This window comes from Hippocampus bargibanti, linkage group LG03 (assembly GCF_051943395.1).
Source record: "Hippocampus bargibanti isolate YZ-2025 linkage group LG03, ASM5194339v1, whole genome shotgun sequence".
NCBI classification, from domain to species: Eukaryota; Metazoa; Chordata; class Actinopteri; order Syngnathiformes; family Syngnathidae; genus Hippocampus; species Hippocampus bargibanti.
The window spans coordinates 15,181,709-15,197,959 of record NC_142736.1 but is presented as its reverse complement, the minus strand read 5'-3'; the positions used below and the strand labels follow the sequence as shown (position 1 = coordinate 15,197,959).

The following is a 16,251-nucleotide window of genomic DNA, read 5'->3' as shown; positions in this document are numbered from 1 at the left end:
ACAAAAGTGACACGCCCAGAAGTGAATCCAGTCCGAAGCACCAAGAGCATAAGCCTCCATCAATAAGTGGGCACAAATAGCTTCATAGGTGAGACAGAACTCTTAAATGTCAAGTTTGTATTTACATTACTTGGTTGGATTCATTTCCCGGTTTACAAGTGATGCCAGTGTGAATTCCCCTCAGTGGGAGGAGCTTCTCGTTACAGGTCGACCCCCTGTCCCTGGTTGAGGCAGTTGAAGCAGCCGCTGTCGTCATAGCAACACAAAGGTGCCGGACAGGCTCAGGTTTCATCCTTACACCTTTGTGTTTGGCGTATATCGTCTACTCAGTGACACATAACTTTGCAAACTATGAGTGTCAAATGAACCGTGATTGTTGTTTCAGTTGCGACAACTGCGTCATGATGTGGTTGAAAAGAAATTCCAGTGGTGGAGACAAGCGGATGAGTGGCACTCAAGGATGCTGTTCTTTTGTAGAAAAAAAGCAGTTGGATGCCTTGTATTTTCTTCCTCTTGTTAAGAAACAAATGTTTCAAAGCGGAGCGAGTCGTGCATTTATCAAAGATATATCTCATTACTGGCTGGTTTCCTTTCTTTACAAATACCCACAGTACATTCACAGACTAAGACACCACTCCCTGGGTGGAGTCGCTTGCAGGAAATGGGAAATATGATCTGATGAGGTCAAGCACAATCACAACAGGACAAACATAGAAATCTCTGTCAACTTGATCCGTGAATAAAAGGCAATGAGGGAGCAGACATGGTTGGCACCTTACCTTGATCATTCACAGCGTCAGCGTTTTGTGCATAGAATAAAAATACCAGAGGAAGGTGTTTACTGCGGTTGTCCATGGTCAAGCATCAGGCCAGGTAGCAAAATATGCCACCGAAAAATGATGAATGCTGCACGAAATGCTAAATGTAACGTCAATTCTGTGTAATGCCGAATACAGGAGAGTTGCTCAACATTTGTGTCGTATAGCATGTCCAATATAATCCTTTGATTGATTTTCACCATTGATCAGATGGAAGACAATGGCTTATGACATGAGACAGGAAATGGCACACAAAATCACTGTGATGTGTACAGTATGACGTGAACAAAAGGGGAATATTGGAAACTACAGTATATATTATATTTTAAATCATGTTTAGTTTGTAAACTGTAATTTAAATAACCAATTAGCAAACATGGTATCATGTAACACATTCATTCCTTCAAGTGCTTTTTGAGGCTAGCCCAGGAATGGGCAAACTACGGCCCGCGGGCCACATACGGCCCGTTAGGCTTTTCAATCCGGCCCGCCGAACTTGCCCAAATTATAGTACAAACAGTGTCTAAAACTCGTGACAAAAACCTAGCGAACAACAGGGCAGATAACTGAAAAGTTGCCTGGCCCATTTTTCCCAACTTGAAGCAAAATGAGACCAATCCCAATAAGAAACATTGTCACAAAGTATAAAGTTTTTTTTAAAATCAAGAATGCACCAACTACAAATGGTAGCTTGCTTAATTTACGTCAAATGCGCATGGCTGTACATTTTGCTACAGTAGTCGATTGTCATTGTGGTGCACAATGCAACGTTTGCATTGATTCCTACGAGCCACTAAGCCCCTTTCATAAGTCTCACGTACACTTTACAGTCACGGTTTAATGTAAATTTACGTTTTGTAGCGTCACATATGTTGTTAGCTTCTTTTGAATCTTTCTTCTAGTTTGAGGTTCTGTGCATCTATTTTGGAAAATGACATGCAATTGCACGACTTTGTAACGCTTGCGAAAGTCCGGAAGAAAGAAGCAGGCTTCTGATTGGCTGCCGAGCCGAGTATGCAAATTTCAACTGCAGGTAGTCTATGTTTGTGTGCTCGGCGACGGTACACGTGTATGGTTTGCGCGTGAAGGCGAGAGCGTCAGTGAGGAGTTTGTTGAGCGCGCGGTCAGGACAAACCATCTATGATTTGGCGAAATTTAACACAATTAGGTATTATTGAGCTTGAATATTTCGTTGTGTAATAATATGTTTTGAATGTTGAAAGTGATTCCATTTTTCAATAAATGTTGATTTCTTTGCCCCTTCGATGGAAACTTAAAAACAGACGCAATCTTGATAAATCACAGTGCATATGTTATTTTAATCTATTTCCATTTCCTCCTCCAAGTATCTGCGAAATAGTCTGTAAATGCCATATCTTGCATATTCCTTGAGACAAATTTATTAACTGATCAGGGATATTTTTCACATTTGAAAGACAGTTAATAAATTGGGTTGTAGTGTTCTTACTGTGCTTGTACACACTACATTTAAAGGACAACCGGCACCATTTTTTGTTTTTGTTTCCCACTGACATCAGAAAAACGTTTTATAGCATCTAAAATACCCAAATCAGGCAGGCTGATATTTTTAGCTAAATGAAAAACACCAATAAAAATGACTTCAAAATGAATCCGGAAATGGTCAGTTTCAGAAGGTTCCACCCCTCTGTTCGTGACGTCACGCCAAGACGTCTTGCCTTGCTCGAGAATCAAAACAATGGCTTCAGATTCGGAGAAGATGTTTTCTTGTTCTTGTTCTTCTGAAGAGGAAAGCATAAATGTTTGCAATTGATTCTAGGAGTCCTCCCATATCAATTCGAGCCATCAATGACAGCAATGTAGCACCCAGAAAAAGCAGAAGATTGCGCCCAAGCTCCGTTGGAAATGGGCTGATTTGTCAGCTGGGAATTTGTGTCAGCGAATATCAAATAGTTGTCTTGGTGCAACACACAACGATTCACCATGGCGTTATTTATGTGTTTTCCTTCTAATTTCGCCATCAACACGGATCAACACGGATTAACACGAAGTTTTCAGACCAAACAAAGTACCCAAAATGCATTGTATGTCGCTTTCTCGGTCAGGGGCGGTCCAAACGTGACGTCACATGGGGATCGTCATCAACTCGAAAACAAGACTTCATATATTCAGCGCAAGTCTTAAAACGTAAAATATAGCTATATGCTGTGGAATCTTTGTAAAATACGCTCAGTCGAAGTCATTTGAAGTGATTTTATAAATTATGGACATAACTTGTTCGGAGTATTTCCGGCCCAAACACTCCCTCCAAATGCTCCTGGCCCGGCCCGTCTGTCAAATTTTAGAACCCAATGCGGCCCGCGAGTCAAAAAGTTTGCCCACCCCTGGGCTAGCCAGTCCAAACCGCCCTTTCCCCTCAACCCAGAAAACATTTTCATCCTCTGTTCCCCCCGCCCTTTTTTTGCCTTTTCTGACCCAAAAACCACACACACAAGCACGTAATGCCGCTAGCTCTTTCCCAACGGTCCTGTACTAATGGACTGAGGCTTGACAGAGGCATGCAACGACTGTGTAGAGTCTGGTTGGTGATGGAATTGGAGTGTGATATCTCACCCGAATTTGAACACAGAATTATATTCATCTGGCAGCCTGACAAAAAAGTGGTGAGGTTTAAAAAGGTCATTTGATCAACCACATTAAAGCAATATAATGGTAGTTTTGGAATCAAATTCTACTTTGATTTACGATTGGTTAGTGCGCTGACCTCAGAGTGCAGATGTGCAGGGGTCACTTCCGTCTCTGGACTTCCTGTGTGGAGTTTGCATGTTCCCCTGTGCCTGTGTGGGTTTTCTCCAGATACTCCAGTTTCCTCCTACGTTCCCTCAATGTGCATGGCAAAGGAATGGAGCACTCCATTTTGTCCCGAGGTGTGAATGAAAGGATGTACCCCGTTTGCTGCCTGAAGATAGGTGAAATGGATGTATAGACAAATCTAAGTACAATGAGATTCATCGCTTTGTTTTTCCAGGCAAAATATATTGCAAAACGTAGCTGGAAAGTGATACTTCTCCATGTTGACGACTAGTATGGTGCCATAGAGCAACGTACCTCCAGAACATGACCAGGGGCACTATCACATTTCACCCAACGACTCTGACATTTCTGCTTGCTTGAGTTTATATGTTCTTGTTTTTGTGCTGTGAAATAGAAAAATAGATTAGGATCCAAAAATGATTCAAATTTGTATCATCGCTAAAAATTCTAAGCAAACCACCCATGATGTCAATTAAAAAATGCCATTGTATGTTTTAGCATTCAAAATTCAAACCCTCAACCATGTCATTATTGTTCTTCCAGATTGCTTTTGAAAATATTCCCTTGGTTACTATTGACATAGTCACGATTTTGGATTGGATTGGATTTGGATTGGATTTGCCTTTATTATTGTGGATTTGCCACACCTTTAATAACTCATCTTAATAATGTGCTTGACTTGAGTCAAGCTCAATCACCTCAAGAATATATGGGTTACATAAGGACGCAAACATTGCCGTAACTGACTCTTGCAAAATGAAAAAAAAAAATGTTTTTGACACTCAACATGTTCTCAAAGTATTTCTGTCCTCATTTGGGAAAAAAAAATGAATAGGAACAAATAAAAACCTTTTATTTGCTGCAACTGAGCTTAAGTGTTAAAAGAAACTGCTGTGATGACTTGACAGTTTACTGAAAGCACCATCTCTGACTGATTCTCATTTTTCTGCTTCCCATTAAAATCCTTCCCCCCCCCCCCCCCCCCCCCCCCCCCCCCCCCCGATGCGCCAGCAGAAGTCTAATGTCTTCATGCTTTCACAGCATCGTGTACAAACAGCTCATCTCCAACACAACATCACTGTCAATAAGTCCAGCTGGTGACTGCAGCCAATCCACGCTTTGCATTGTGCCAGTTTGTTGTATTGTACTGTATTTTTCAATTTAGAAAATTGTCTGTGTCCCTCAGAGGAACCCTCAACTCTGTTTCAAGTCCTGTTTTTGGCAACATTTTAACTAGTTGCAATGCATTAGTTAGCACCAGGTAGCTTGATTATTCGTCATAAATACTGCCTGTGAAGGAAATGCTGGTGGGCGGCTGGGTGAAAAATTCAAAATTGCTTTCTTTTAGATATTATTTAGTTGTATTTAATGTTTTGCATTTTTTATTGTTTATTTTTTGCTGTGACTTGGTATCTACTGTATTGGCCTACTTTTTTCATGCAAACCTGTCATCCCTTGAAACAGAATTTTCTTTTGCCTGCTATTGTCTAGACAATATTAAAGTGACTGGATTTATGTGACAGTTCTGAACAGTCCGTGGGCTTACTGTTCCATATGGCGGATAATAAATTCAAATTGGTGGTTGCGTGATGTAATGATATATATGCCGCCACAAACGCTGATATCACTTAATCATCGCTCAATGTGTCACTTTTCATGACCGTATCACCTGTGGGTTCGGCCATAAGGAGCAAGTGCAATGTGAGCGGTGCGGTCTTCAGCTATGGAATCTGACTCTCAGTAGGTGGAATGTCACCTCTATAGCAGTAAAGCTCAGTCAACGTTGATCTTGTCCGCATCGCTCGGAGACCAGGAAGGAAGGTTGACGACAAACAGGACTTTAATTCTACCAAGCAAAATACTAAGACAAAAGACTCGCGCCTGCAGTGAAAATACGTCCCTACGTCTCCAACTAGGCTGAGAATGAATTCGGAACCCCTTGGCAAGGCTGGTTGAAACAGTTGGGGAGAACGGTCTGGGCTTCTCTCCTATCTATACATATAAATGAAAGTGCATGGTTGTGATATACTGTACAGTATAGTCAAAAAGTAAGCACATCTAAATATTAGCTGAGAACCTCGTCCTTGTTGATATTTTTGTATCCTGTTAATTTGTCCTACTTGATGCTGTAAAAATTAATTTCCTAAATGTCTTTAGAAACTATTTCTACTTGTACATGATACAAAAATCCACATTAAAACCTCAGATCATTTTATGATCCATTCCTCTTCACAGGGGTCATGAGGCCTATCACAGCCTGTCTTCAGGCAGTCGGGAGTGGACACCCTGAACTGGTTGCTAGCCAATCACAGCACTAGCCAATCGCAAGGCATGCAAAGACGAACACTATTCACACTCACATTGAGGGATAATTTTGAGGGATAATTTTTGCTGCACTAGTATTATCATAAAAACATTGTAAAGAGGCATTATAAAGGTGCGCAAGTGGTATATAAGATTTCTTCTTCGATCTCTCTCCCTCTCTCTTCGTCTGCCCTGCTTCCGCTACTTGTGCTCTGCAATTTAAGAAACCGGGACCTGTCCTTACAAGTCCTTATAAGTCAACTTGGTGCCTGTCCTTACAAGTCCAAATGAAATGAAAGCAATCATTCACATCAAACCTTAATTGTGTACCATCCTTTAGCGGGCCGGATTAAAAAGACCAACTGACCGGATCCAGCCCTCGGGCTGCAGTTTGCCTATCCTGATTTAGAGGAGTCAATAATCTACAATGCATATTTTTGGAATGTGGGAGAAAACAGGCATACTCGGAGAAAACCCATGCAGGCAATAGGAGAACATGCAAACTCCGCACTGGCAGAGCCCTGATATGAATGCTGACACATTGCACTTTGAGGCGGACGTAAAAACCAGTAGATCACCGCATTTAAGACCTCGTTTCCATTTTAGATCACGTCAGTTAGTGATGTCCTCTTCTCTCTCTACACGAACGACTGCACCTCAACGCACCCAGCTGTCAAATTCATAAAGTTTGCAGACGACACCACGGTCATCAGTCTCATCAAAGACGGCGATGTGTCTGCGTACCGACAACAAGTGGAGCAGCTGGAGCTCTGGTGAAGCCGACACAACCTGGAGCTGAACACGCTCAAGACAGTAGAGATGATCGTGGACTTCAGGAAACATGCATCACCACAGCTACCCCTCACACTGTCCAACTGCCTCATGTCAACCGTTGAGACCTTCAAGTTCCTGGGAATCACAGTCTCCCAGGACATGAAGTGGGAGGTCAACACCAACTCTAACCTGAAAAAGGCCCAATAGAGAATATACTTCCTGAGGCTGCTAAAGAAGCATGGCCTGCCACAGGAGGTGCTGCAACATTTCACACGGCTGTCATCGAATCCATCTTGTGTTCTTCCATCACCGTTTGGTTCGAGGCCGCGACAAAAATGGACAAAATCCGACTTCAACGGACACTTAGGACGGCGGAAAAAAAATCATTGGCACCGCCCTACCCACGCTCGAGCAGTTGCACACTGCAAGAATCCAAACTAGGCCGCGGAAAAACCTACTGGAGCCTCCGCACCCTGACCACCACCTTTTCCAGCTACTCCCCTCAGGCAGGCACTACCGATCCATGCGCACCAAATCCAGCAGACATTTAAACAGCTTCTTCCCCCAAGCCATTAACTCTTTGAACAGTAGCCCAAATGGAACTGTATTGTGCCTCCTTGTGTGTTCTACATACTTGGCAATAAAGATGATTATGATTGTGATTCTGATGCTAATTCGCCGAGTTACTTTGTGAAGCCTAAGTATCAAAGTCAAAGTCAGCTTTATTGTCAAAAACTCTAATATGCATGACATACAGCACATATGAAATTACTGTCCTCTCGGACCCAGTATGCAAGGCACTTATAATGACTTTAACAAACATCATAAACATGAAAACGCCAATTTGCCGGGAGAGGGGAGCCGCTGCGTGTTCACGCGCCGCCATCTTGGGAAAAACAAAAAAAACAAAGATAACAAATATGACAACACAAAGTCACAGAGTCATTCATTCTTCAGGACTTGCTGTACTCTCTTTGTGATGACATGAAGCAGTTCTAGATGAAAGAGGAGAGGACCAAAGCATCCATGTCAGCAGTGGATCAGGTATGCATTATTATTATTATTATTATTATTATTTATTATTATTATTTTGACTCATTCTTTTCTAAATATATTGGCCACATGGGCATTCGGCATCACAATGGCATTTTTCCCCCATCTTTATGGGAAACTTGATTCATGGTTGCACTAAAATAAGAACCATATAAATGTGCCATAAACCCAAAAGCAATTTCCTAGAGGAAGCAAAAGGAGGTGAAATGAGTGACAATTTCTGAAATGTTGCTCTAATTTCTGAAAAGTGACACATATTTTTATTTGACACATAGTTCGCTATGATGCATGTAATATGAAGGAGAACAAATTTGTCGTCAAGTAGTTAGGGTTGTAAGAATAAATGTATGTATTGCATTTAAATAGTAAAATAATCCAGACCAAATCCTCTCCTTGCATTGGCAGGAGCTGTAGTCAAGGCAACCTTTTTCAAGTCCAAGTCAAGTTGGAGACACAAAGGTCAAGTCAAGTCCAGATGCAATTGGGTGGAAAACCTAAGATGCAAAAATAGTATTTTTAAGACCACAAAGAAGATTGCACGGCTTTAGTAACGGCTTTAGTAACCAAACAAAGAAACTTCGCCAAGTATGCATGTGAGAGTCAAAACAGTACCCAACTCAAAACTAAGGAATGCACATAAATGTGTCCCTATAACAGGAATTCCTTCTGCCAAGCTGTTGACATTCAGACAAAAAAAACAAGACAGTGAAAGATAGAAACAGTTTTGTTACCAAGCAACTAGGTCGAAATGGTGAGAATACAAAAATGTCCTTTCTTTCATAAAAGCTGCATGTCGCTCAATATTAGTTTTATGTTTTTTTTTTTTTGTTTTTGTTTTTTCTTTTTGTTTGTTTGATTGTTTTTTTACATTATAGCTTACACCCACTTTGCTAAAACCCTGTTGTTGGCTGACATGACTTAAATACAAAAATCATGTGCTTTGGCACTCACTGTCAGGTTAACTAAACAGATGACTATTTTGATCATCTCCAAGACTTCATTACAGTTTCGTTTTCAGGACGTCATGAATTAAAATATAGTTGGACTCATATGAATCCATTCATCCTCCACTTGAGTCAAGTCTGAGTAAAAAAAAGTTAGATTTATTTCATTCAATGGAGTATGTAACACAATTTTACTTGCACAAAGTAAAGAAAAGTTGCAAAATCCTTATTTATCATCAACAACGGTGTAACAATCTAAAAATATCCCCCATTCTCTGTGAAATATTTGGCCCCGTAACCTTTCTCTGTTCTCTTTATCCTGAAGCATTGTTTTACAAACCAACCACAGATGGAGACACGCCTATATTGAGCAGGTATTTGCCTTATGCAACATTTCACATGTTCACAAAGAGTAGTTAAAAACACCCGCTCGATGAAGTGCTTTTTTTTTTTTTTTTTTCTTTGAACGGGCAGAGAATAACAAAGATAATGACTTAGATTTAATGTGTTGAGACTCACGCTGAAAAAGGGAACCCAATAATATATTTACTCTGGATTTTTATCAAAACAGCACAAGCGATGAAAGCAAACACATGCATAACCATAATGTTGTGAGAGGACACACGAAACGCGTACGATTTGTAAGCGTTTCGTGTGTTTGTAAGTTACAAATCATGTGCAATGTTGTCTCTTTTCAAACAATGAGAAGTGAAAATGGTTTTAGCGCGTGTCTTTTGACACACGAAAGAATAGAAAGGCACACGATTGAATGATTTACAATTAGACATATGTATATAGATAGATCCGCAGGCGTGCGCATTCTTTTTTCACCAGTAGATGTCAGCAGCAATCAACATCACCTCCTGTATTTCGAAACGCCACTTTTTTTTGCAGTTCCACTGCATTTAAACCGGCCACATTAATGATAAATGACGCTGAAATTAATCCAAAAATGATATAACAATCAAATAACATCAATATAATCTCGATGGCACGAAAAATATTTTGGGGTTTACAATTATTCATGGTGTAAATAGTGAAATGTATTGCCCAAAATATTGTTCACTAGCATGAGGGATATGAAATAATGAAATAATGAATACATGGTATCTTTTTTATTAATATATTTAACACATTTTTATTATGGCTAGAGTAGAAACCATTTGGTCGTAAATTTATGCTGTCCTTCCTGCGACTGCTTCCCTTGATTTTGTCACGTTTTGCGAAGTGGTGATGGCGGGTGCGGATCCCAAAAAGCAGGCAGGAGGGAGCAGGAGGTTCTTTGACAAATTGTATTAAAATGAAGGTCAGCAGGAACAAAATGTAAAACATCAAAATGATCTGAAAAGAAAAAAGTATAAAAAGAAAACCAAGTGTAAAAGTCCGCCAAGGTTAATCAAACACATACACAGCATACAATGCATGCAATAGCAGACAAAGCATGCAACAAACAATGAACCGACACCGGATGGACGTGCCGGGAGTCCTTTTAAGTGTCACTGATTAAAACGACCAGCACCTGCGAGGCTGCAGGCAGGGCTGACGTCGCTACCCGTTGGTCGCCAATCCGAACGGGGCAGTCCGCCACTGATCGGGACGACCAGCACCTGTGCAGGTGCAGGCGGGGCCGACAGCACCATCCGTTGGTTGCCAACCAGATCATGACGGATTTACTGTTTGACGTGGCGCACATTTGAAAGAGTATTGTGTATAATTCACACATGTAACCAGATGGCACACATGTAACCAGATGGCACAGATGAGTAAACAACTGATGAGACATCTGAGAATACAAATTATTAAACTGTGTGCAGATTACTAATTTGAGTGTAAATAATTGGTTATTTTTCTCATTGCTGGCAACCAGGGGGCTCTGTCCAAAAACACCTCAACAAAAGGTACCTTCCATCAGGACGTACTGAATGGCAACTGTCTGAGACATTCCTCTTGGGAAGAACAAGGATACTGTTGACAAAAAGAATTGCAATTCTGCACTACATCCCAACTTGCCAAAACCAGAGAAAGGGGGCTGTGATAAATATTTGTGGATAATTGAGAATTCCAATAAGATTTGTTTGAATTTTCTTGGCTCTTGGGTGCATCAGTCTGTTTTTTGTTTTTGTTTTATAGATCCTGGGATCAGATGAAAAGTTTATTGCATGTGGTTCTTGATTCAACATAAAATTCTTCACCACTATATCTTTCCAAAGAAAAGTCTGTGAAATGTCTATGATTAAATGATAACATACTTTTTTATATTTAAAAGTGTGGCAGCTGTTCAAACCTGCTCCTAGAGCTATACTATAAATTAGGCTGATGGTGGTCATATGATACATTTACTGTTGTGTCCAAGTGGGTGGATCCAATTGTTCAAAAAAAAGAAAGAAATGTGGAGGATAATAAAATAAGAAAAGATAACCTTTTTTGGAAGGCTAAAAAATATATAGCCCTGAATATCTCATGAGGGCAGAAATATCCTAATGATATCTGTTACAGCTTGGAGATCAATTCTTTTGAAAAATTAAACAAAATCCAATGTTGTAGTTGTGAAAAAATGTTCTTCTATAGCTTTCCTCCCATTAAAAAATGTTCAATTGTGGGTCAAAGTGACTGTGTCAATATTTAATACATATTTAAACAATGAGAAGATTTAAAATAATGCCTTGGATTCAAGCGAAAAGCCCACCAACGAATCTCACCGCACATTTCATGTGTTTGTGTGACAAAAAAGGAAGGTTTTTAGCAGCTAATCGGAATCATGTGGCAGATAGTTAGATAGGCACATTTTCCCGTGACACAAAATCCCACCATGACTTACAATGCTTCCTTGAATAAGGCTGTCATGTAATACAGTACTTGGAATGAGATATGTCTCATTAAAGTTACTTTACACGAAACAGAATTCTATTATCCTCTCTACTCTTTTTAAATGTGTGAGAAATACTAACGGCGTGAATAATTTCAGTCATTACTGCATCACGAATGGATGGTATTAAGCCAAACTTCAAATTTACTTATACAATAAATATATGATTTAGTTCTATGATATAATGATTAAATGAAAATGAATGCAAAATGAAACGCAAGATGTACTGTACAAATTAGTTGTGTGACCTTACAGTTACTTTTTCCTCAGGCATCTTGTGTCAGCTGTAATTAGCAAGTTTGGAATGAGGTTGATAATTGAAACCGGGAGAGTGCTGACAAGAAACCTCTGCGGCATGGCGGTATGGGGCCAAAATCAGTCAGAGCAAGTAAGCCAAGATGGTAAACTGCAGACCCTTCAAAGTTGAACAGAGTGGGACTTGTCAACTTACTGTATTAATTAGATATATATAGAATTTCAGTTTTATTTTTTAGGGGCGTGGGGGCAGGGCGGTTAACATGACGAGCATTTGATCAGCCGTTCCACTATAAATTTGAATGAAGATGTCAGCAAAAAAAAATCTGGTAGGAAAAAAAAGATATTTAAGAGACAGGGCTTGTCGAAGACTGGATAAAAGGTGCCTTGATATTAGCGAGACGAGTGCATGCGCCAGAGGTATGTCCCACTCAAGCACGTTAATAGTGTCATTCACCAGGATCAGACTGCTGCCGCTGCCAGATAGTCAGCTTTCTCCCAGATTTGCAGCCATCATTCATGTAGGCGCTTGATCCAAAGATTACCGCACTCGTTCAGCTGTGTTGCCAACTACCGCAATATCTTACAGCATGTGGAAAGCATGCAAACGATTGGGCTCAAATAAGTGAGTATGAGGCAGAGTTTTAATCGAGCTACTGAACAACTCCATTGTACTCTCTTTGAATGGATTTTTGATTCTTGGTGTGATACATAGTTCATAGTCAAAGTGTAAACTAATATTATCGCTATGTTCCAGCGACTCACTGAGTGATTACTATATTGGGTATGTGCCGGCTGGTCCCTGCGTGTCAAAATGAAATGAATAAAAAAAAGAAACCTATGTCACAACATTCATATGATATTAAAATTGAAAATGTATAATTACACAATATATCTTTATTTAAATAGCTGCAGTTGCAACAAAACACTTAAAAGAACATTAGAATGGCAAGTAATATATATATTGCTCATCCCAAAAGCTACAGAAGTGATTCAAAAATCACTCTGACTTGTTAGCTGTAAGAAAGAGTGATTAACTGTTAATGCACTTCTTCACGCAGGATCGAAAAACAGTCACAGTTCAAGCTCTTCACACACTGACACCCATGTGACCTTTTGCAAAGGATGAGATATGTTTTGGAGGAATTACACACCGCAGACACTGTGCCGCACCTGAACTAATGCCTGACATTCTTCCAATGAGACGGGATGCGGTAAATGTGGTTTATTGTCCAACGCAACATAGCCAAATACAGATTTACAAATACAATTTGACATCACCTAATTCTTATCGGTCGTTGAACCGACATATTCTTCAGTTATTATCCTCCGCCAGGGAAATCTGATATTCTAGTAAGCCCCAGTTTCCGACATGAAGTCCTCTCTCAAGAATACTTAACGGTAAGTAATTTCTTGGAGACATTTTTATGATGCTTTGATGACCACCCACTAGTTCCACTAACCCTATTTCAGGGAACCTCAGGGGCAACTTCTATCTTTGCATTGTCAAGAAAGCCCCAATCAAGGTCTGTGGGGACAGAGCCCCATCATACCTATCCTCTCTCTTGTCGAAAGCATGCTCATGCATAATCAGGAGAGCAAACACTCAAGCACAAGGTTGCTGGGCACAACAATTCCTTGAAGAAATGCAAAGAAATTGAATGAATAAATGATCACATTTGGCCGCTTAATTTTTCATTCTCATCACATCCTGTAGAGTTGATAATGATTATTTTGCTCAATAAATCACACAAGTTAATCAAGATTTCTGACTGGAAGATTTTACGAGATAAGATATGTAATGGGATGAATGTTCCCTCTGTAATTTCAGCTAGTGCGTTTTGTAGGGCCAGAAATGCACTGCAAAGTCGACATGCTAACTAACAACTTTTGTCCTCATAGGAGTTCTCTCTCACGTGTTGGTATGAACCGAAGAGGAAACCAATTCTGGACATGTGCTGTAGGACACCTGAAGGACCAAAGACTCCTCTGCTTTCCTCAAATACCTGTTTGTTCTTAACAAAATAGCAGTTCCTCAAATTTAACACATGCTACTTAGCGTTCGGGTACATCTGACAGAGTCCATGACAAAAAAAAAATTGTAGTCGGGAGGTTTTCATATACAGTACTTCACCGATTCACAGATGACAACCAGCTGTTTATTTCTGGTAAACGTCTTTTAAATGTTTATAAACTTCATAGTTACAAAACGTAAAAATCCGTTTGACACTCAACTAACAATATCCAAAGTTGACAGGCCTCCGTCACAAGTGACACATTCTCATTTTTCCATTACCCTAAGGGTAATAGTCTGGTTGTCATCTTTGACAGAAAATTTCACCCTCACAATATCACCAAGTCATCATACTTCCAGCTCCGGTATCAAACTGTTGTATCCCCCACCCCAGATCTCCAATCCGCCACGATTCTTTTCCATTGCCTCATCATGTCTCCCTTTGATTACTATCACTTTCTTTCTGTCCATTTTCCTTGTTAATATCAATTACTTTACTCTCAAACAGGTTTAAATTGTTTCATCCACTCTGATTACCCAAACACCTCCACCCACGAGATCACCCACTTTTTTCAACAACTCCAATGGCTGCATGCAGTTACACACAGAATTCAATTCCTACTGCTTCTGCATAAATTGATGGCAACTCACAATAATTAGGATAACTTTATGAGAATCATTCAAATGGATGAAAATGCTACAATGCAAGATGAGAAATACAAAAGTTTAATTGAAGCTTCTGTGTTATTCCTAAAGGTGAACTTTTGTAAGAGTCCTGAAAGCTTTGCAATGATGGTAAATTCAACGCAGTCTGCTCAAGGCCTGCTTATATTGATCTAGTGCACTGTTTATCGGCTTGGATGCCGAAAGTGCATTGTCTCTGTGTCCTCTATTCTGATCATTTATTACAATGAGACGCTTTCTCCTATTGACAAGGGGAAATGAAGTGCAGAAGTGTTTGATATGTGGCCATTTCTTACAGCCGTACTTTTACCAGCAGTATGAAAATGTGTGTAACTCAACAGGTGTCTCACTCTCAATCTTCAATTCAACTGTACTTAAAATAAGCACCGCTGTCAAGGAAAGGTTTCTTCAGCCGTCATCTGAACTTCTTTGAAGGTGTCGGACGTTTCGCTCCACAGCCGAAGAGCTTCGTCAGCGATTACCGTTGCGATTTAGTGAAGGGTTTTGCTGTTTAAGGTTTAATTTAGCGATAGAACTATAGAGGTAATAAGAATGGAGATGTCATCAGATTGACTTATGAGGTGAACTCAGGAGCAGGGATAGACAATAGATGTAATCACATTGGCTTCAGGGAGTAGTTCACTGCTCCCCCAACCTTAGAGCAGGGAACTATCAGAGCTAGGGTCCGATCAGGGGCCCATCAGAGCAGAGGTCTGACATGACCACTTCTCTCCATTAAGCATATGGGGCCAGGGTACCAGCAGAACTTTAGTTCAGTGACAAAGCTCTTCAGATGAGGAGCGAAACGTCCAACACCTTCTAAGAAGTACAGATTACGGCTGAAGAAACCTTTTCCTCAATCGACCACTCCTGTTCGACGGAGAGCTTACACTGACGTAAGCACTGCTGTCTACAAACAAACAAACAATAAAACAATACATTCATGACAAAGACAGTAGAAATCACAAAAGTAAAAACTGTAAAACTAAAAATCTGTAATTTGATATGAATGAAATGGCAATGTGGTTCAAAGACATCAAAAAAGGCCAAAAAAATGTTATGATTTGGTCAAAGCAATCTATATTTCAAAATCACATTTTTTGGGGGGATTAAGAAAAAGGAAACAGAATCAGAGCAGTCATGCAGTCAGAGTGGTCATTGTCATGCATTCCCAAACTCAACACTCGTCATCTCTCTTCTCCGAGTGGCAATTTGAGACGTGTGATTGAAACAATAAATGCGTTGATTGAAAAAAAAAACCTCCCACTTTGACATCCGTTTTCAATTCAGCTTTTTTTCTAGGCTGTGGAACAACATTGTCCTTTCAACACCATTTTTTTAAACACGAGTGTAGATGGGCCCCAAAAGACTGAATCATGGCAACTTCCAGCTTGTATAAAAGTTGATGCTCTGATTTATGTGAATTTGCCTTCATCAACCAGATGAAATGTTGAATGAAGCACGACAGACAACTGACCTTCACCAGTTGGCTGCACTACGTGCACATCATGTGATAATAAATTTCACATTTCACTCTAATCGATTTACTGTGTAATTCCCATGTAGGACAAACAAAGAAGATCTTTCTGTTGGACATCTGTTTGAGTGTCGAAAATTGGCAGGACCTTCGTGTAAATGCGACAAGTTCAATAAGTTTCACTTTGTGGTGATGGTGGTAAAATTGGGTGATCCCTGTGCAAAGAAGCAATGAAGCAGGGAGGCACGTCAAGATGAATTACGGCTCAT

At 40.1% G+C, this 16,251-nt stretch overlaps 1 long non-coding RNA gene across 1 annotated transcript; it reads left to right on the top strand.

The window, feature by feature from the left end:
- Window positions 1-43: 43 nt before the first annotated feature.
- LOC148900452 (uncharacterized) lies at window positions 44-551 on the top strand. Its single transcript, XR_016114453.1, has 3 exons — window positions 44-88; window positions 185-268; window positions 386-551. It is a non-coding gene; the product is annotated as an uncharacterized LOC148900452 (long non-coding RNA).
- The last annotated feature ends 15,700 nt before the right edge of the window (window positions 552-16,251 follow it).